The 22,280-nt window shown below is 37.2% G+C and overlaps 1 long non-coding RNA gene across 2 annotated transcripts in view; it reads right to left on the bottom strand.

Annotated features, from left to right (window-relative positions):
- Nucleotides 1-6,147: 6,147 nt before the first annotated feature.
- Nucleotides 6,148-22,280, bottom strand: part of LOC148649273 (uncharacterized) — a 40,587-nt gene continuing 24,454 nt past the window's right edge. For both annotated transcript variants that reach the window (XR_015926316.1, XR_015926317.1), the window contains exons 3-4: nt 7,407-7,489; nt 6,148-6,490 (exon numbers count right to left, since the gene is read on the bottom strand). This is a non-coding gene — a long non-coding RNA (uncharacterized LOC148649273). The remainder of the gene's footprint in view (nt 6,491-7,406; nt 7,490-22,280) is intronic.

Genomic DNA, 22,280 nt, shown 5'->3' with positions numbered 1-22,280 from the left:
TAGCCCCATGATGGGTTTGGCTACTATTCTGTGAATCCTTTCTAGAATACTAATTTTTATAAAATAATGACTACTGAAAATTGTAAGCAGAGGTGGTGAAAGGTCTGCCCTTTTAGAGTCCAATGTCCACCTAAAATGAAGCTGACTTAATGTCCAGAAAATAGAAACATCTCTTGCTCTGTGAATAGGGGCACTGGGTTGTATGCAGAAGGTGCATTGGCTCCTCATAACTCTAGGGCACCTCTCATAAGAAGTCTAAAATATCACAACTATATTCCTTCTCTAGGTATATATAACAGAGGAACTAATAATAGGTTTATTCCATGCTGAAAAGAGAAGAGAGAAAACACAACGTTTCGGTTGTGAAGCCTTCTTCCGCTGTGCATTGTTTAAGTGCTTTAAGAAGCCACCTTTAAAGGTGCTACATAAAATAATTTTCTTAGTCTTAGTCTTAGTCTTAGTCTTAGTCTTAGTCTTATTATAACCAGGTCAGGGACTAATGGGCAATGGAGACTGCCTGGTGATTATGACAGCCACATAATCTGGCTTGATTCAGCCTGAAACTGCTGTGTGAAGTTGCCTCACGGTCTCAGAACCCACAAAGAGACGGTGAGGACATGCCAGCATGGCAGAGAGATGGACAGATCAATATTTATATCTAAATAATAAAATGAGGGAGTTAAAATACAGTATATGTACACAACTAATATGCTTGGTACAAGCTGAAATTCCAATAATAAAACTTTGCTTTTCTTAAATTCATTAAGAATAAAGATGATTCCTTAAATTAAAGACTCTTTTTTACATGTTTAATTGACAAAATTGTGAATTCTCTCATTAGCTTTTAACTATTGAAAAAATATGTGAATCATTTCATTGCTCAGATGTGAAGGACAGTTCACAAGTTTAAAAGAACCTGAAGAAAAGAGAATGTAGTTTTATGTGAAAAGGTCATTTCCTGCACATATAAAACATAGATGTTGAAAAAGGGAAGTACTGTGTATACAATGACAATCAGAATTCCAAGATTTGATTTCCTTCTACAGTGTGGTGAGAGTGAAAATGAAGCTGAAATAATACCAATGAGTGAAGTAATATAGCAATTTAACCTGCAGTTTATTATTTCTTGTAATGTTAATGTATGAGACCACAATGCCTGTGATTTTAGGAATCCAGTGTGTGCACAGCTGAGACTGAGTGGCAGTAGCTGGTATCATAAAATCCAGCCAGGGTCTTAGTAAATACTATTTGTTAGTAGTAGCAATCAATCCTGAAGAATATCAGTAGTGGAGTGTTTGCTGCATTAAGTAACAGATATTTGCCAATACATTATCTTAAACAAGCAAAAGTAGGGTGTGTGTCTGAGATGTCAGTTGCTGAACTAATAAAGTATGTATTTACATACTGTAGTTCTGCATATTGGGACATCTTGGGACAATTTTCTTCATTATTGGGTTACACACAAAGGAAGAAAGTTTCCTGTTTCATACATTTCTGTAGCAGCATGAAAATGTGTTACTCTTTGTGCCTTATTAGTTGTCTGCCTTCTCAACAAAGTCCAGGTAGATAATTTGGATTATGTCATAGTCTTTCTATGGCTCTCTAATGAGCCAACAAACATGCATCACAAGCATGTCATTTTTCATATGCATTTCTACTTATTTAAGGGAGATATTGGCAGGGTAATGGATGGAACACACACATATCTATTTTCAGAAAATGTAATTTCTTCAGGAATGTAAAGGTCTTCTTTCAGAAATCTATTAAGGAAGAAATGTTTTTGTAATGCATTTCATTTACTGTAGCATAACAGTAGTATCCTGTGTTGGGAGGAGGAATCTTACCACAACAGGTGCTTGGTGCTGTCAAGTGTGGAGGGCTCTTTGAACAGCTAAAATAAGAATTCACTAGTGCTACACACGAGGAGGTGTTTAATGAATTTTCAGGTCTGTTTTATTTCTCCATCTGTGACAGTCATTTAGTGTGACGACTTTCAAAGTCTTTTGATGAGCGGGATAGAGTGCTCAGGGAGCAGCTGTTGGAGGTTCTGCCTCGGTCGGATCTTTTAGTGGAGTGAGTGTTTGGCAGTGTGGTGAAAACGCTGCTTCGAGGAGCTGTGATGTGATCTCCGCTAATTGCTCTTCATGCTGCTTACTGTCAGCATCTTTCTGGCACACCATGATAAATCATCTGTTCACATACCTTCGAGTTTGCGGTCAGGAAGAGGCACGCTGTCAGCCGTTAATTACGTTATTACAAGCTCTTACAAGCAGCAGTCATTTTCCCATATTTCTTATTTTTGGGGTTTTGCTAGCTGCTGTGTTTACCTAGCTAAAATAACTGGTTATAGTTATTTGGCAAATTAAAGATATTTGCATATTTGCCCCTCTACCACCTGGGCAAAGCCAAATATTATTCAAATATGTTTTGTGCTAAAACTACCCGCTCACTCATGACACAGATACTTTGATTAGATGTTTGCTTCTTGAATCATGTGTTGCCTGGAAAGCAAGTAGCCATTAACAGTTATGAACCCAAGGATGGACACAACACTCGTAAGGCACAGACTCACAAATCTATGTGAGTATAGTGTAGAGCAGCTCTAGCACTGCACTTGGACAGAGAGGGTCATACCATCAGAGATTAGAAGCAATTTTCCAAGAAAAGTTGCAAGCATTCATCTGTAGGGAGATGCAGTTGCCTGTATGTTACAGGAGTAATCCATTCAAAATTCATCTTAAAAAATGCCAACATTCTTTAACAAGGTAAGAAAGTTGTCCGTGTTGAATGTTTCTTTTGGGATTTCACAATCTGTATCTGATTTAAACTGGTATCCAGTTTAAACTGATACATATGCAGCTCTTGAACAGCTTATACCTGTAGTAAAATTAGGAATGTAGTGAGAAATGTGACTTTATCAACTTTTTCATCATGCCAAAAGTGAAAATATAAATGCTGATTGTTGTATTATTATTACTAGTGCTAGTTTCATCCAGTTTTGGTTTGTGATCTGGATTAAATCAAACCATTCAAATTACAGCCCTGTACTAGCTTTTTAGTGATTGATTCTCCCTTTGGATATCCACCAGTAAATACTGGGTTTGACATTTCTGTCTGAAGGTACAATCAAATCTTAACCCTTGTCTGTAAGTTTTACATGATTATTTACCTTGCATTTAGCTAAAAATAGCACAATAGACCTTTTTTACAAGCACTACAAAACAAACATCTCTTTGTGGAAAAGAAGTACAACTTTTTAAAATGTTAAAATCTAAATATTTACCACTGACATATGGCACACAAATTAAGGGAAGCAGGCTGACTCATGCATACTCACATTTCACTTTAGTCATGCCTACAGCGCTCCTGTATCAGATTGCAGTATGATCTCTAAGCCCATCAATCCTGTGAATAGGTCATACTAGATACACATTTTGTATATACTGTATGGCAATTTTGGAGCTCAGTGCACTGAGCAGTTACAAAGAGACAACTTAAACTGGACCTGGTTCAAGATTCTTCAGAGCCATTTACTTCTTCAGAATCAGCAGTGCAATAAACCAGGGAACGCAAGTTTCAACTACATGAAGCATTTCTTTATTCAATGGGACACGGGGGGAATGGGGGTATGGAACAGTTACCCAACCGTGTTGTTGAAGGCTAAACCCTGGTTTCTTTGAAGAAAAGAAAATAGATAAGATCCTTGGATCAACGGGCTAGGAGGGCTAAATTGCTTCCTCTCATTTAGCCTTTCGTCTGTTCTTATATTCATTTTCCTAGCCTTATAGTGGTTATAGATTACTGTAAAGGCCAAAAGAGGGAAACAATGCCAATATCATGACAGACATATCATATTCACTGTCATTGTACTATTTCTGATTTGTGTTTCCCTTAAACAATGGGTTCACCTGTTGCATTCCGTAACAGTTTTAGAATGAGATTCACTCTCCTTCAGATAAAGAGAACTGGATCATTATCACTCTTTGATATCTAGGCTTTTCATATCATGTTCCAAGGTAATATTCATTTGGTAAAATTGACTCCTCTTTTCAAACGTGTGGGAGCACAATAAGTAGAGGAATTACTCAGTGTAACTGACTCCCTGGCTGTGTGTTTACTGTACATTCTCATGTTATGGGTGATACTGGTAGAAAGTATGAATTTGTTTCTGTATTAACAGTGATGGTCTCCTGGATTAATTTAATTTAATTTTGTCTGATGAAGGTTCTTCACTGCTATGAATGGGCAAGTTGAAAATAAGGACTGTTTTATTTTTCAGAAGTTGATTGTTCTCATTAGAAGACATTGAGCACATTACCCATCATGTTGACAATGTTTCAGTTTTTTGGATTCAGCTAGAAACATAGCTGCAGGTTATTCCTAAGAGTAACACAAGCTCTAAGGAAGGAAAGCAGACTCTTCATCACCAACAGCAAGTGGTGTTGTGGCTAATTTATCATTGTTTTCTTTCTTATTCAACATTTTTGTCTTTAGTACCACCTCTCTAGGAGATTATTATTACAGTCCTATTGAGAAAGTAGCTGTTGAACACACATTCCCAGCTGGCTCATTGAAATGTGTGTAGTAGTAGATCTTCAGGCAGTGCTCTGAATGCCATTACTCATGAATGGGCCTGAGGATGAGGTGACTTAAATTAACTGAGGCTTCTCTCATTACAGACATCTTTTCACACAAGCAGAAAAAATTCAGCAAAAATATTTTCAGATTGAGACCAAGGATATTTACTAAATTATTCTTCTGTTGACAGTGCACTTCACTCAGTTACATTGTAGGAATAAGAAGGGTTTTCTACACTGTAATGGGCTCGTGGATTGATCACATTCCAAAGTATATACCATTGCCAGCTGAGTACGCTTGTGTTTTGTTAGATCATAGATCTTTCCAAGCTTAAAATCCTAGCCCTGCTGTGAGTTAATTGACCCTTTCGCAGTATTTTCTGAGGTGCAAACCTTGTATGAATGGAGAAGAATGAAGGGATGACTAGGATAAATAAAAACCTGTAAGAAAAATTGATAGGCTGACAAAAAATATGCAACTACAAAGGGTAGAGAAAAGGCAGGGGATCAATGGAAAAAAAGCATTGTAAATGTGAAAATGAACGCAATTTATTAACATCAGACTCACATCTGAGCACTGGGAGAAAACCCACATAGACATTTGTTGAACATACTCCAAACTGAACCTGCCTGAGAGGGAGAGAGAAAGATTCCAACTGAGTGACCAAATGAGTGACACAGTTGTGACCTGGAGCTTGTCTCAGAATATACCCATGAGTTTGTGGAAGAGTCTCAGAAAGAGACTTTGTTTGGAGCCTGTAAGCACCTTAGCTGCCCAAGAAAGGGACCTAAAAAAGTCTAATAAGAAGCTCAAAGAGGAATGTAGGCTTATTTTTGTGTGTTGTTTAGTTTTCCTTGCACTGTCAATAAAAGAGCACTTTTCGGTTTACCTTTTTGCTGCTTTGTCTTGTTTGCTTCATCTAGACCTGCCTAATGTCCTAATTAAGGTGGGGAGCTGCGTCAGCATGCGTAGGCTGCAAAGGAACAAGTAATAGGTTTATTCCATGCTGAAAAGAGAAGAAAGAAAACACAACGTTTCGGCCGTGGAGCCTTCTTCAGGTGTGAGAAAGACAGGGCAGGAAGCAAAGGTAATATAGCGGGAGAACAATGTCCTAATTAAGACAGACTAGCAGACTGTCAAACAGTTAACAGTCAAACCAGCTTCTGACGAACTTTAGCGCACTGATTTGGAGGTGCAGATGTATGTTTGGGATGCAAGTTTGAAATAAGAAATGCCAGAATGACCTTTTCACCTGAAGAATTTTGTTTGTTTTATTGAACAAATCACTCTGATAGTGACAGTGTTGATGGGAAAATAATTCTAGCAACACCCAGAATTGCAAGATGGGATCAGTTTCTAAATTTGTGCCTAAACATCCTCCCATTCTTATGTTAATAAACCACCCAGGAAGAGCAGAAGCCACTTATTCCTTTCTCCTGGAAATTTCAGTTATTGACATTATTCCATCGAAATGTAAAAGCAATTTAAGATGCGTGTGGCAGACAAACGTGTTCAGATCCTTCATGGAAATATCAATTTACAGCACATGGTAAAAAAACACTTAGGAAGTACAAGTACCAGATGTTTATTGTTTTGTACAATCAAATTTACAAATATTTACCTTGGCAAAAAAGTTCCAGAACTTTACAGTCTAATACTGTCAACTGTCTATGTAGTGTACAATACAAGGTGCAGCACAAATTTCGCTTCATGACTGATATGTATTAACATTATATTTCTATCCTTTATTGAAACACCAACAAACATGTTTAATAATACAACTCAGGTGTGGTTTGGACAATTGAACATGTCTGCTTTGTCCTCAGGCTTTCTGCTAGCCTGCCTCTTACTCCTTGTGTTAGTGTTGTCGTGCCGTTCAGGACCAGAGTTCCTTCCCCCTGGGACCCTGGTACTGAGAGAGGGAGAAATAAGGAAATAAAACATCAAAGAAAGAAAACCTATGTTAAAAACTTCAAGGTTTGCTTCTGCATGACTCCCTTTGAAAAAAGATTTTCTTGCTGTTCATGAAATAAGAAAGGCCAAGTGAAAAACTGTCACGCCGATCTATGAAAGATTTGCATGGTTACTGTTGACCAGTTAAAAAAATGAAATTGCGAGTCCTCGGGAGATCCTTTCATCTAACAGGCCAGCTTGTGCTCTGTGTAAGATGCTCTTTCTGTCATGTGTGTCCCTTGTGGTGGAGCTGAAAGCCAAGAGACCAGTGGACTTTCCATGACCCAGTCTTACAAATGCCAAGCAAGCACATGCAGTGTCAGGAAAATAAACAAAGAGGGTTAATTATGAGTCAGGGCCTTCCAGGATTAGGTGCCTTTTCATTGTGGAATGTACTGTGCCCTTGGAGAGCTAGAAGGAGTGATACTAAGTATACATTAATCTTTGTGTGTACTGTACCTTGCAATAAACCTTCACCTTAATGAATACTGTTTTCCCCTCCATGTTCCATCTCAGGCATTAAGTCTTTTCAGAAAATCAGTGTTAAACCTTCCATAAAAGTATGGCATTAAACATCTGTAATTGCTACTGTACAGAGATGAAACTAAAGAGTTGGGTTGCAGGCTTCATGCAGTTAATGCTTCAAGGTATATACAACAACTACTGTTTTTTACAATGCATTTTACTGAAAGTGAATGTGCCCCAAGACTTAAATTACTGGGCTGGACAGAAAGTGTGAGTTTATCAAATGTATGTATAATTACATAAAAAACAATTATATTATCCTGGTCATCATATTACTCTGTTGATCATTAATAAAAATGCAAATACAATAGTTTTGACATTCAGATCGAGGGGATCAGGGATTTGCCTACCTGGTTCTTGGAGGCCTGGAGAGTTTACAGGATTTCAGTCCTTCAGTCTTCAGGTGCTGCTGTTTTAAAGGCACGTAGGATTCCTGTAAACACACAGGGAGCTGTTTTAGTTGGAAAAATCGAACATTTTCAGCCACATTTCCATCTGGTGTTTTTTAAATGAAAAGGGCTTTTTTATTTTGCTTTCACTTCAAACATACTATTTAAAATTTAACATACATTTAGGTTTGCTTATAGCATGTCACGATTATAGTTCCCCCTCCTTAAGGGTGCTCCAGCCCGTTCACGTGAGACTTCATTCTATGCACCTGCTCCCTATTCCCAGCCCACCTTAAAAGCCAGGCGCTGACGCTCATCCGGGCTCTGCATCTGATTTCCATATCGTGCGAGTCCGGGACCTGGAAGCGCCTGGTCCCGTTAAGGTTTTAACCTCTGTTCCCGTTCCTGTTCCCCGCCCGCCGGTTCCGACCCGGCCTTCGTGGTTTTTAATTCTTTGTTCTGATGGATCTCCTGGTTTTGGACTTACCCTTGTGTTTTGGATATTCCCTAAGGACTTCTCTTTTGGATTGTTCGCCTCGGCCACACCTCCCCCGTGCACCAGCGCACCTTGGACACGCCCCCCTGTCTTCAGCCCCGTTTTCCTGCATGACGTTTCCCTAGTGTTTCCCCACTCCGTCGGATTGTGTCGTCCGCATAGGGTCCGGAAAGAACTGTTCGTTACAAGCATACAGCACATTCAAGAACCTCAAGGTCAGCATCATTCACTACTGTAGTGAACTCAGTTCAGTCGTTCATCTTTAATAGAGGCTGACTTAAAGCACATTTCATGATAGGGAATATTTTCACAAAACTCCCCACACAATACAGAATAATACAGAACAAACAAGTGAATCACTTACTTTAAAGGTAGATTTGGAAAGTAGCAGATACAGTAATTCAGATTGAATTAGAAATCATTGACCTGGCAAACTGTGACATTAGGATTCAATGAAGAAACACTCTGGAAAGGAAGAGTAATCATTTCGTGGTAGAGAATTAAATGTATTAATCAATGATTTCTCAGTGGACACTGCTCATGCTGCAGCCAACTGAATTGAGGAACTGGACTTTAATTTCCTTTTTTTAAATATGAACACAGCACAAACTGCAAGAACTGAAAATAAGATTAAAGATTAACAAAAGTATTGAAATGATCTAGCTAATTGAACGGTAAGCTTCCAATATTAATAAACCTTTATACTATGTCAAATAAAACATCCAGAAGAAAGGTAACAGAGAGGAGGCCATCTGGCCCACCTAACCCATAAAGTATTGAGGAGCTCACTAAATCATATATCTTATACAGTTGTTTTTTAAAGAAAACCAGGATATTGGCTTCAACAACTTGGCAGTTCCACACTCCCCTATCCCCTTAAATTCTTCTTGTTCACAATTTTAAATGTATTTCCACATAGATTCCACTTGTGTCCTCTGGTTTGAAGACCTTCATTCATTCTGAAGAGGTCCACTGGGTTGACTTTGTCAAGGTCTTTGAGGATTATGAATACCTGGAACAGTTAAAAAGACAGTCTCATAGTCTTCTCTGTTCAAGATGAAAAATGTTCAGTTCTTTTATCTTTTCTTTTCATTCCTTTAAGTCTGGCAATATGTGTTTTTCTCCCTTCAAAATGAAAGCACTCATTGTCTATGCTACCATTTTGTTAGCTCAACAGCTGAAGCATGAGCACTGTACACTGAGACTACATGCCCCACAAAAACAGACAAATCCTTGCTACCTTCCCTCCCCTGGTGCCAAATGTGAACTGTTCTGCTTCACTTTTACATCTGTCATCCCCTCTTGCAATTAATAACAGTATAATAACATGGTTTCATACAGTTCTATCCATAACTGTCTCCAATTCACTACGGAGTTTGTCCTCTGCACCACACCTACAAACCAACCACAATTCAAAGCACCTCTGGCCACCATTCATCATTACACTCGCTGCGGTCAACATGGGTCAGCTACAAAGAATTGTGTTTGAACTATAGAAAGAAAGTACATGATATATGAGCTATGGAACTGAGACTACAATTACTATGTACAGGAATAATCAAAGCTACAGGGCTTAATTTAAGATGGTGCCACATTGCAGAAAGTCCACATGATGTTCTGCATCCATCAGTTTTTAAAATAGCATATTTATAGCTGTGGTAGGAATTAACTCCCAGAAGAGGCTTTATGGTTGCCTTTCTAACAATGTTTAAATGAATTGCATTATGAATCTATTCTGTATATTAAGTGCTTTTACAATGATTGAAATCATTAGAAAGAACAAGCCTTGTGAATGAAGAGCATTCATAATTTTTTTGCTTCTTTGATTTAAAGCATTCAGAGTATTACATGTATATTTGCAAATATTAAAACATTCTCAAGGAAGTTAAAAGCCAGTTTAAACAATGATATAATGTTGATATTTGACAAAACTGGGAATCCATTCATTAATGGATATGTAAGCTACATAAAATTAATATCCACCACAAAAAGACATAATGTGAATAGAAAATTATAACAAATGTATTTTATTGTTCTACCATCTTATTCTAAAAAAACAAAATAAATTGCTTGGAATAAACACTTTTATCTTTGTGTTTTGAAAAGCTGGTAGTTTTAAACTTGGAATGTACTAGGTAACATAAACCATGTGTGAATGTGCACTGCCCCTGGTGTGTCTGTTTCTCTGAGGCCTTACATGATCATGGTAGATTATAACCCTGCAAATTGCTATCATCAGCTGAGCTCCGTGAGCTGTAGTTTGCTCTCAAACATCTGTCTTCTTCTCAAGAGTATCTTGGTCATGTGTTTGTACTTTCCTGAAGTACAAACAGATCATGTTTGGTACACTTACAACATACAGAGAATTTTGAGCCAAGTGGGATTGTTTTGTTTTTTTTTATGCCAAAGATTCTGAGTAACTCTTACCATTTAATAAAGCTATCATTATAAAAGAAATCAGAAAAACAACCTTTAATAAAGCACTTTAGAAGTATTATTTCTTTCCTCCCAAAAACATTACAGAAGTGAACCTTTTATACATACCACTTATGCCTTGCTTAGGAATCTTAACATATAATATAAGAACCATACATAAATATAAAGAGCTGAACATGTTCATGTTTTGCTATGCTTTCACAGTTCAATACGAAATCTTTTTTCTTGCAAAATCTTCTCCTTACCAACGTTTACTTTTGATCCAGATTAATCATGACATTTTTTTAAACAGTGGTGTCACGTAATTGGCTCTTGAAGCAGGTCTCTCTGACACTGTTTGGGACCTATTTGAGGAATGCCAAAACAGAACGTCTTGGGGCAGATATTGTGCGAAACGAACATAAACTGCCAAGACTCCTGAGTGATTCAGAAGGAGTCAGCAGGACATCGCACACATTTCTACGGACAGAAGGAACTATTATAAACAGTGACTGTTGTGTTAAAATAATACAATGTACGGAGATGAAATTCTGACAAGTGATTATTGTGTAAAGCAGCAGTTAGTATAATAAAGGAAGTAATGGACAGAAAACCAGGCATAAAAGGAAACTTGCCAAAGTAAAGAAAGCTAGTGGTACTGAAAATTAAACATTTCACCTTCAACATACTTTATTTTTGAATAGTATGTCTGCTTCTTTAACTTTCTGATCCAAAATTTTATAGTACTATTTTGAATAATAAATACCATTCTGCTATTATTGTCTTGAGGTCCAATGATAATGAGTATAGTATTTTCAGAGCAGTTCATATGTATTTAATGTACAGTACTTCTGCTAGAAACAGAACACTTTATTTTCTGCAGTCAGGCTTTTTTTCCAAAGTTTCCCCCTGAGCCTTAGTTTTGATGGATTAAAGTTGTACAAAGGTTTCCCAGCCCATGAACAGTACACAAAGTTACTATGCTCTGACATGCAGTTGTTGTGCCTTTTGGGGATCTTCAGAGAGCTGATGACTAGATACTTAAAAGCTCCTTGTCATCCAGACACACATCAGTCATAGATCTTAGCCCAGGCCAGTTAGGGAGAAAGGCCAGTGCATTAACTTTTCCACTTCTTCTTCACAGTTGTACCAGACAGCCTTGAGTGACAGGACATCTCTCTGATGTAACCGAATAGGCCCCTCATCATAGTAAGTACAGAGGAAACCAGTCTGCTTTGCTTGCAGCGGCTCCTAAAGGACAGAAGGTCAACACCTCAAGAGTCTTAAGCAGAAAAAGAACTCAGCGGAAAAAAAAGATTAAAGTTTGTTTTTGTTGACCCAGAAAGTATCAATCAAATAACTTCCACTTGACGGGCCTTGATGACAGAACTCCGTAGATTAAAATAAAAACAACCCACAACAAATAAAACAAAGATAAATACTGTAAGTGTACACACCACTGTTTATCCACATCTTATTGTTTTCTTGAATTATCTCCCCTTGTCAACTCAACAGGCTGCATGTAATGAAAAGTTTTCCATTTTCCATTTTCTTGCACTCAAACTCTCAAGTACAGGAATGTGTCAGTGCGTGCTTCACACTTATGCCCTTTTCCAGTGCTGATTGAAAAGGAATGTGACACAGCATACAGTATGCCAGATTTTAAATTTCCAGGTCACAATTATCAATTTCCCACTGCTATCACTTATTATGTCAACTATGTTTAGTGAGATTACGTTTCTGAAGGTCACAAACGCAGAATAATAATTCATTTTAATCTATCGCTGCACTTTATGATAAAATTCCAATATGCTGTGGTATGCTTATTACAAAATCCTACAAACAAGCCCAAGGGATCCCATAAAAAACAGGTCACATTGGCAATGCACCAATGTATTGAAACGTGATAACACAATGTCAACAATAGTGTTTTTGCTTTCATTTTGGCTGATGTTGTCTGTCATCACTTTCAATTGTATGGCACGCTATCTGGAATACATACCCAGTATCCTCTCTCCTAGTTGTGTCCTTATCACTGATGAAAACTATTTCAGACCATTAAGCTGATACACTAACTTCTGTTCAGCAGCACTGCCTTCCAAGACAAAGCAAGGAGAAAGTGTTTACATTTTCACATATTTAAGCTGCTTTTATCACATTTTAAAGGTTTAAAGTGCCTTAACTTGTCATACTATTCCAAATGTAATGTTTACTCTAGTCCTCTGTGTGTTAAATCTCCAGTTTATCTAAAACAAATAAAAACACTTCTTAATGCTTTTATGGCTCTATGACCTGAATTTGGTAGTGTAGATGAGATAAGAAGATATATTTTGTGAACTAGAAGAGTGATCATATATTTTTTGTAGAGGGAACAAAAACGTCATCCTACAGTAAACCACTCCAATCCCACCTATATCTCTGTGCTCATGATCATCTTTAAAAACGGAGAATTAAAGTTCTTAGGCCCTTCTGGACTCTGAATAGACAGCATGATCATGTTAACTTACTGAAGTGTCTCTTGGCTAGAAGCTTTAGATACATGTCAGCTGGTGTTCTACTGTAAATGCTCATGATGCTCCCAGTAAGCGCTCCATTTCAGAAGAGTCTCAGCTGTATTTAAAGAGAATATTGCAGACTGTCACACTGCCATCTGTCATATGGGAGCTTATTATCAACTAAGCCTGGGGCCAGTGTGCAAAACCGAGGTGAACAACCCTCCAGGAGAAAAAGTAAAGGTGCTCGATCAGTTGGCAACTATAAAGCTTAATAAAAGTCCTATAGTTTTTATGGTCTCGCACTACAGACTAATGAAAAACAGGTCAGTCTTCTTCTATAAAAATACCAGTGGTCCTAGAAAAGAGTTACGTTACATCATTGCTTGCTTATATGGGAAACTCTGCACCGGCTTCTTTTTGTTCTCCAATGTGAGTGGATCTTCATCTCTTCTGGATTGCATTGCCTTAACCTGATTCACATTTTAGTGTCTTTTTGGGAAATGTAATTTCTTGCTAAAAGCTTCTCTTGGCTTCTCAGAAATGTCAGTTGCATGTCCTTTTTGTTCCATAACAGACACACTGCAGGAAGGAGATATTGTAACCTTAACACATTAAAAGGGTCCAGGAAGTCATCTTTTCTAGAACTGATGATATAAAACTTTTCTGCATGTGGTTAATTTGAAAAAGCAAAAATATATATTTGACACCTCAATTCTTCATTTGAATAAAATTGAATTTTACTTTTTACACAGCAACTGTTTCAGAACATACTGCTGACACTGTGGCCTTCCTGTTTCTTGGCCTTAGGGAATTCATTGAGTATGCATTTTCCCTAAAACCCATGAGAAGCGTATTCCCCTTAGACACTTCCTTTTGTGAAAGTACATTAGCAGTGGTTTAAAATAAAAGGGAACACAAGATAAAGACTGTGGAAATGCATAGGAAATGCAATACCAAAAAGAAATGTGCACCTGCCAACTCATTCTCTTCACGCAGGTCAATAAGGAACAGGCACGCATTATTGGAAGGAAATAGTAAGCTTTGTTTTGCTTTCCTTAGAACTGATTTAGTTTGTGGTTTTATGCAAATTATGCAAAAACAAACCAGGAAAGTACCCATTTCAGTCCCATAGTTACTGTTATGTCATTTCATGCTCTTCTTATATGATGTCTGTGTTTCCATGGGGATCCCAAATGTCAAGTGTTTCCACAGCAGGGCCTCACCCACTTCACCGAAGCCAGACCCAGATGAACATGTTGTTCATTTTCAAAATTAATACCACACCCTTCTGGGTTTTTTTCTACAAAATTGTTTCCCTGACTGACTCTTTTTTCAGACCAGGTTTTCTGTGGAACATGAAAGCAGTCTCTACAGTACTTTAAAAGAAAATAAGCTAATGACTATAAAAGAGAAAAGAGAGACTCCCTTCAGGGTACTGCAGTATAATTATCTATTTGATCTGGTCTTCATATAGAAATCCATGTAAAAGATGCTAAGCAACAAATTGTTGTTCCTGTTTGAATGACCTAAAGTGTTCTGTCTCTCCTTTTGTACATAATAGAAAACATAAAATATTGTTTTAATTGTAGGGAGCATCCAACTTCATCCTTATCTTTGTTACTTGACAAATTTGAATTTTTGTTTTTCCATTATATCTACATTCCATGGTATCTAAAACTTGGCAAACAAGTTGTTCTAGACATTTGGAGAAAAAATTATTTATGTCTAGAGGAAATCTGTGTACCTGTACAATGTAATTTTAATGGACACTTTGAAGAATTCTTTAAGGACTTTTAAGAATTCACTTTCTCTTACGTAAAAGGATATCACGGTGAAGGTGATGTTTAGAATTACACCCATGAGTAATGTTTAGAGTTCTTCAGAAGGCAGTACTCTAAACTTGAAGCACTTGAAGTAGTTTATGTTTCTGAAGAAGGGCTTAACTATTATCTTTCAGGGTCGCTCTGATAAAATAAAAAAAAACATTAAGCAAAATAAGCAGTTCTGAATCCTCTTTAGAAAAAAAAGGATGTACTGTACATTTCCAACCTCGGTGCTGACACCAAGTTGACCAAATTTCATTTGAAATGTTTCATTAGTGAAAAAAAACAACAATGATCACATTGTGTGGGAACAACAGGGAAAATGGAATGTGGAAAACGTTACTCTTTATATAGGAAAAACCCTAGTTTAGCACTTCACAACTACAGGCTCTCAGGGAACCCACTCTGGCCTGTCTTGGCACTATTGGCTGGCAGCGACAAAAGGTGCGAGACCAGCAGAACAAAGAACAAACCCAGTCTGCCACATAACACAGAAATGTTGGTCAAATATCTGTAGACAAACAGAAACAAATGGGCAATTGTTATTCAACTATTTCCAGTAAACAGCAATAATTCCCAAAGTCTGACCATGTAGTCCTTTGTTCCAAGCAATTTGCATGAGCAATTTCCAAGGCCAAGAGCCTCTGAGATTTGTAAATATGCCACCCCTCAAGCCCAGGGCAAGAATTCCAGTAAATGTGGCCCCAACAGACTTATATTATTACACAATATATTTTGGACTCCACTCTGAATCATTATAAAATCAAAAATCCAAATCGTGCATGGATCCACAGCAATGATTGGGAGGGAAGGGAGGTCCTGAGTGGCTTGAGGCTAAACCAGAATTCCCAAATGATGAAGCACAAAGGGCCAACTGCTGCCAGGGCTGGGTGTAAATGAGAAAATGCTAAATGCTTTCAACTCGCTTATCTGGTTAAACATATAATTATTAGCAGTACTAGAAGCAATCGCAGTAATAGTATTATTACTGCTACTAGTGCATTGTACTGTACAATTTTAATATAACATCACTTGATCTAAATTCTATTTTAACTGTATAAACTAAAATTGTGATTGCTTTTGTTTTACTTCCTCAAATTAATTTCTAATTAATTCCTTGCATTTATATAGCTCATTCGATTCTAAAGGATCCCAACGCACTTTATACAATTTATTTTTCCTGAAGTTCAGCACCCACATGGGTGACCCATAGCTACCATTGTGCACCAGTATCCCCATTCAACAGCAGATCAGGTTCAGAATGTATCTGAAACACATCTGTGCTAATGTTATTTAATACTGAACTTTGCTTAAACTAAGGCTTGTTGTCAATTTCATTGTGAGTAGGCATCTGAGTGAAATATTCTTTTAATACATTAGCCATTTCCCTTTCAGTGTCTAAAAATTGCCCTGAGACACTTTACATCTGCCTACACTGTTCTTTTCCTGCGGCAAAATACTGACAAATAAAATACAAACAAAGGCTTTCATCACGTGTTGCCCTATGTTGCAGTATTGTTGTCTATTTTTTGGCCTTTTTAATATCAATGTTTACTGATTAAAAAACGCTAAAGAAAGAGAAAGACTGGTTCTTGCAATTTATTGCACTCTGACACTATTTTTTTGGGAAAAAAGATAATTCAAAGAAAACAAGACAAAAACCATGTGCTTTCTGGGGATTATTCAACCTCATTTTTCTCTGTTTAAAGGGAACAAATGATATTTGCCTCTTATAAATGGTCTAGTAAGGCTACCATGTATACGCTCTACGATTAATATGGCTTTTGTGCTGCCCCAGTTCTCACCTCCCTTCTGAGGTCCACAAGCCTCCTCTTCTGGTCGGCTTGGGCACTTTCAACCTCCACTTCTTCAAGGAAACCCCCTGCTGAGGCAGTGGAAGGATGCTGCTTACAGACCCCGACTGAAGGGAAGAACACTCATTGTTCTGGAATGGTGAAGTGGGGAGAGGAGCTGGGGGAAATGAACAGGAAGCTTCTATCCACTGGTCGGGCGCTCCGATTCCTCAAGGGGCCCGACTGTCAAAGGAGGGGCTGTCAGCGAGGGGCGGGTGGCTAGTCGAACGGAGCAGGGAAGGAAAGGTGGTGGGGCCTTCCAGAACCGCCAACAGGCATGAGTTCTGCGTACATTGTGGGATGGCTTCCCAGTGGGTCCCACCTCAAAAGCATCTGTACCGTCACAGCAAGCAGTATCTCGGCTTTCCCGTGTGAAACTAAAAATATACATTGGCAAAATAAATAAGGCCAAATCTTTTTGAGGCCGTCCTACTGTGAGGACCTTGGAACACGCCAATTAAAATATCAAGAGAAAAAAAATGGTGAACAAAAATACTCTGGAAATTTCTTTTAAAGCTTGCGTTACAGGGAAAGAGGAACAACTTTCAGCACTGAAAAACTGTAATAAGACAGTTATGTATACTGCAGATCATTGCTGGAGCTGCCTTGAATTTAATATTTAAGAGGGAAGCACTAATTGATCAAATTGGCTACGAATGCTATTGACGTCTTATTGTTTGTCATATTTGATGACATTACAATTTGGGGATTTTTCTGGGATAAATGTCGAAGTTACATACAGTACAGTACCTTTGTAATTCCTTAGCTGGATCATTTGTATACAATCCATATGAAACTTGATAAACTCAATGCATCAATGCATAAATACAAATATAAGCTGCCTCTTAAGGTTGAGCTTGATGTGATTGTGTCCCATTTGGGTTGCAGTAGCTCATGGGGTTTAAGGCAGAGAGAAACAGATGTCAAAACGTAGAGAGAGCTTTATTAAAAAGAGACCCGTGACAAAAACTGTAAATAATTTAATTTGATCAGTAAGAGTATGGTACGGATACAGTATGTGTAGAGGATTATCTGAGCCAACCAGCCATGTTGCAAAGCTGATACCTCGGTTTCTTTCAATAACAGCTTGAAAAGTGATTCAGATCACTTGGCTGATTGCAGCCAAACAAACTAGACAGGTTGATTATCCTCCTCATATTTATAACCTATTTTTATGTTCCTATGTAAAACAACTGTGACATTGTTGATTATTGTCTTGTCATAGACACTGACCTCATTAAAAAAACAAATTCAGTCTCTCCTGAGAGATGAATAATCTTCTCTAAATCTAATGTTTGAGCCTGTGTTGAGAAGAATGGAAAGGATTTTAATCTGTCGAACAACAGACAATATTTTGACAATTGACAATTAAAATTGAGAATGTGTAAATGCTTTCATACAGGCTATGTGCTTCAGTAGTAACCAAAATGGGCTCCAATTAATCTTGTTTCATTTTTGTATAAAAATGGTAGGATTTCTCATAACTTTCTATAAAAATAATACCTCAACAAATACACACATATGCATTTTTTAAAGTCTTTCATCCCATAGGGAATGACATAAATGTAGCTGTAATGCTGTCTGGGTTTGCCTGAAATTGTGGTTTTCACCATACTGTAAGTGGCTGTAGGTTTGGCAGGCCTGTGTCACTCCCAAGTGGGCTGTTTTGTGAAATTGAGCCTGGAAATAATTACAACCCGAAATTAAAAAAGGAAATAAAGGGAAGCAGAACAATTTATTTAATAGTTCGCTTCCCATGCAGAGAAGGGAAGGGACAAGGAAACAACTTATCTCTTCTCACAAGGGAGTGGCGCTGCAGGTTCTCGATTTTGACCCATAATTGTTTTTTTTTTCATTGCCGAGCTGCTGTTCTCCTGATAAAGGAGCAATAAACATCAGTGAAGATGACAGACCAACAATGCAAGGTGAATGTGTCCAATTAATCTGCAGCTTCACAAGAGATTAAGCCCATAAAGGCTTGAACGCATTCAGCAGAAGTATGAATTGAGATGGATTGTGACAAAAAACAGAAAGTGCCAGTAAAAACAACGTGCCTTGGCACATGGTACCACAAGTTTCCAGTGTGGTGTTAAGTATCACGCTGTACGCTAGTGTGTTTAACTGACCCCTGTATTTGAAATGAATTAACCTTGATATACATAGAGAAATGCTACAGTAATTTATAAGCAGTTTTAAGGGTTCCATAACAAACACCGCCCTCATTTGTTTTCTCAAAGCTGATTTGATAAAGAAAACTTTGCCAAGCAATTTTTGGTTCATCGAAAGTAGAAAGTATCACTCCCTTCCTTTAAGGTGAAAAAGACACAAAAGAGCATTACAACGGGTAGCCTAATTGCAGGGAACTTTACCCCACAGCTCCAGAATTTTATTAAAAGACACAGGTTCTTGAAGACATAAAATGCCATGAAATTAAATACAAAACCTTTCATACTGATTAACATAAAATCCATAATATGCTAAAATACTTGCTTTTTTCTGCAAATCATTGAAAATGTTGTATTAACCTAAACTGTGAAAACATAAGGAAGGAAACTGTCAAAATATAAAACTGTCATGAATATTTTTAATATATTTAATAAAACTATCTACATTAACAAAATACACATTTTTTATGAATATCCATACAAGACAACTTGAGAAACATGTAATTTCTGGGAATTATTTGATGATATTCTCAGTGTCCTACAGCTGTTTGAAATAAACAGATGGTCACTTTTTTGTGGAAGCCCTCTTGTTTTGCTCAATTCAATGATACATTCTGGCAGGCTTGAGTTCAATTTTTTTTCTACTGAAATTGCCCACCTGGAGTAAAGTAATAACAAATAGGAACTTTACAGTTTAAAGATTTTTCACATGCATGGGTATCATTAATGTCCTCATTTTAAGCCAAACATGAAGTTTTTAATACACATTACTTCGTGATGCTATTTCATCCACTTTTACCACATATGTTGATGTGCGATCAAGTCCAGTCAGAAAAAAACAAGCTTTTGTGGGAAAGAATTCAGCCAAAAGACATTAATTCAGAGCACAAAACAGAGAATTCCATCAGCCTATGTGGGAGAAAGATATACTGGAGATGTAAAATTTAACTAGACGAATTAGGAACCAAAGATTGCTTATCAGAAATTGGTTAAATCATGACAACATACACAGATAAGTTTCTGAAGGGTTTGAAGAAAACATGGTTACAACACATGTAGCTCTGTAGTTTAGTTTAAAGTGATTGCATCTACTGCAAAATGAACCCTAAAACCTGACGCCTGAGCCAACCTATGTCCAATTAGGAGAGTCTCCCCATAAGTCAAAAGGTTAAGGATGTTTATGTTCTTTAATTAATGCAGCTTAGGAAAGGACTGAATGTTTCAATTGTGTGTCATTGGAGCACTTTTAGATAGGCTCATGAAAGTATATATTTTTCAGCAAATGGGAAGAAATGAAAAAAAATGTCTCCTTGTCTAAACAATCACTCAGAAAGACATGAGAATGATGAGCAGTCTAGATTTAGCAGTGAGCTGGGTGGATCAGTAATTCAGATTTGAAGTCGATTCAAATTGTGCTTGTTCCATTTTCCAAAACCACTGAATTTTATTTTTTGAAAAAAAAAACAGAACAGTCATAATTGTTCCTTAGCCCTTAGGGCCAATACTCACTTCCTGGCATTCGAAATCAGTTTGGGGGGTAATTAGGGACATGCTTCAGTGATTAGATTAGCTAGTGCACCAGAAGTAGGAATGAGGCTCCCCCGTTGTGATTTGTTATTTATTTCAGGAGCATGTCGACTGAAACAGGAGATGTTTGAAGGGTACAGGATAGATGAGAGGAATACTATTCCCTCCGCCAGGAGAAATGAGTCAGACAAGATGCACTGTTTCCAACTTGTTTTTTTTTTGTTCTCTGAAAATGCTTAAAATTCTTGGAAGCAAGAAAGGAGCTTATTGTTTTACATTTGTTATCGAGTTTTTCTGCTGTAAACAAAATGAACAGAATTTCAGTTTTAAGCCTTGTATATCAATCTAATACCTCTAACTAATTATTCTGCTTTCCCCAAATCAGATTATTGTAATTTATTGAAATGATCTATGCGATCACTTCTTAAACAGTGTAGAAAGCAGGGATCTTTTTAATATTTTCTTCCTTCTGATACAGTATACATTAGTACTGCTGTGAAAGTTGAAAATGATGACTGATTTCTAGTAACTTTCTTAGCACAATTCAATAATTTTGCTTGGAGAATATTATTTCTGTAAATGTGTAAAAAGAATCAAATTTACAGAAGATTTTAATAAATGGAGGCACCTAATTAATATTTATATAAAAAGCTATACATGATAGGAGGCCATTTGTCCCATCTAGTGCATTTAATAGTATCTAAATGATCTCTCATCCATGTGATTCAAAGATTGAGAATGGAAATGTTCGGAGTATGTTGTTCTACACATTTCTGATGGAAATCTGTAATTTCACCTTATGAAAGACTTTTAATAATGGTTAGAAGGACGTGATTTTAAATAGAACTACTTTAACATTTTTGAGATGCACAATAAAAGCAAACAGCTTAAGAGAAACTTAATTTTTAAATTAATTTTCTGTTAATAAAACATACCCAAAAAATCGTTAGAGACCAACAAAAGAGAGTGCTCTATAAAATAAGTATTGTCCACAAAAGAACAGAGAGGTTCATTCTAAGACTTTTGAAGAAAATATCCCTTTCAATAGGGACACTAAAACACTATATATGCTTTAACCAGTGGGTGTTTACTCATTTCAGATACATGCCTTCAGTTAAAATGCTTTAGGACGTATGAACAGGATTCAAGGAAACAGGGATTCTAAATAGTTCCAGAAAAGAGCCTGTTGAAGAAAAGTCAGGTAGTATGGCTCTGAGTTAGGTTTGGATTTTTAAAATACTGTGGTAGGTTTTTTTAAAAGATGAAAATGAGAAATGCACATAACCCATTGAATAATTCATATTCCAGAGTAATACAATCACAATTCATTTATTGTTCCATTTATTTCCCAGGAGAGTGTGCAGCTGATATCAAATTATATAGCGTTCATATTTATCACCTTGTGGTAATTCCCCTATATGTTATGGAGTGCTTACAAAACATAGAAACGGCTCACACTGTTGAATACTTCAAATAAATCAAACCAGAAGCCATCAAAAATAGAACAGTCTGGACAGTCCGCCTTAAAAAATTAAAACCCTTTAGACACTCTGATCGCAGAGCAGGAGCTACTAGACAAACTCCAGGCGTACAAACCACAAAACTGTGTACAGGATTGGGGTCAACAATGAGATAATCAGACATAAATGAGCCCTGTTCAAAATCTTCAATCTCATCCTGAGAGCCGGGTGTTTCCCTGAGGTCTGGAATCAAGGACTAATCAGCCTCTTTATGAAAGTAGAGACAAACTTGACCCCAATAACTACCAGGGCATCTGTGTGAACAGTAACCTGGTGTGTTTTGCAGTATTGTTGAACGTCCATAAACTGCCTTCCTTACCAAGCAGAAAGACCTGAGTAAAAGTAAGATTAGCTTTCTACCAAACTACCACATCAACCACATTTACATTCTTCCCATACCTACAGTATAAACAAATGCCTACCAAAAATAAGGGAAAATATTTCCCTGATTTATTGATTTAAATGGACTGCTAATTGTTGTTGCTTTACTTTAACAACATAATTGGCCATAACAACAAAGATCTTTGAATTTGAATTACTG

Source organism: Lepisosteus platostomus, chromosome 14, assembly GCF_059453375.1.
Source record: "Lepisosteus platostomus isolate fLepPlt1 chromosome 14, fLepPlt1.hap1, whole genome shotgun sequence".
In the NCBI taxonomy this organism is placed as follows: domain Eukaryota; kingdom Metazoa; phylum Chordata; class Actinopteri; order Semionotiformes; family Lepisosteidae; genus Lepisosteus; species Lepisosteus platostomus.
Note: the sequence above shows the minus strand (reverse complement) of the source record. Positions and strands in the feature narration are given on the sequence as shown.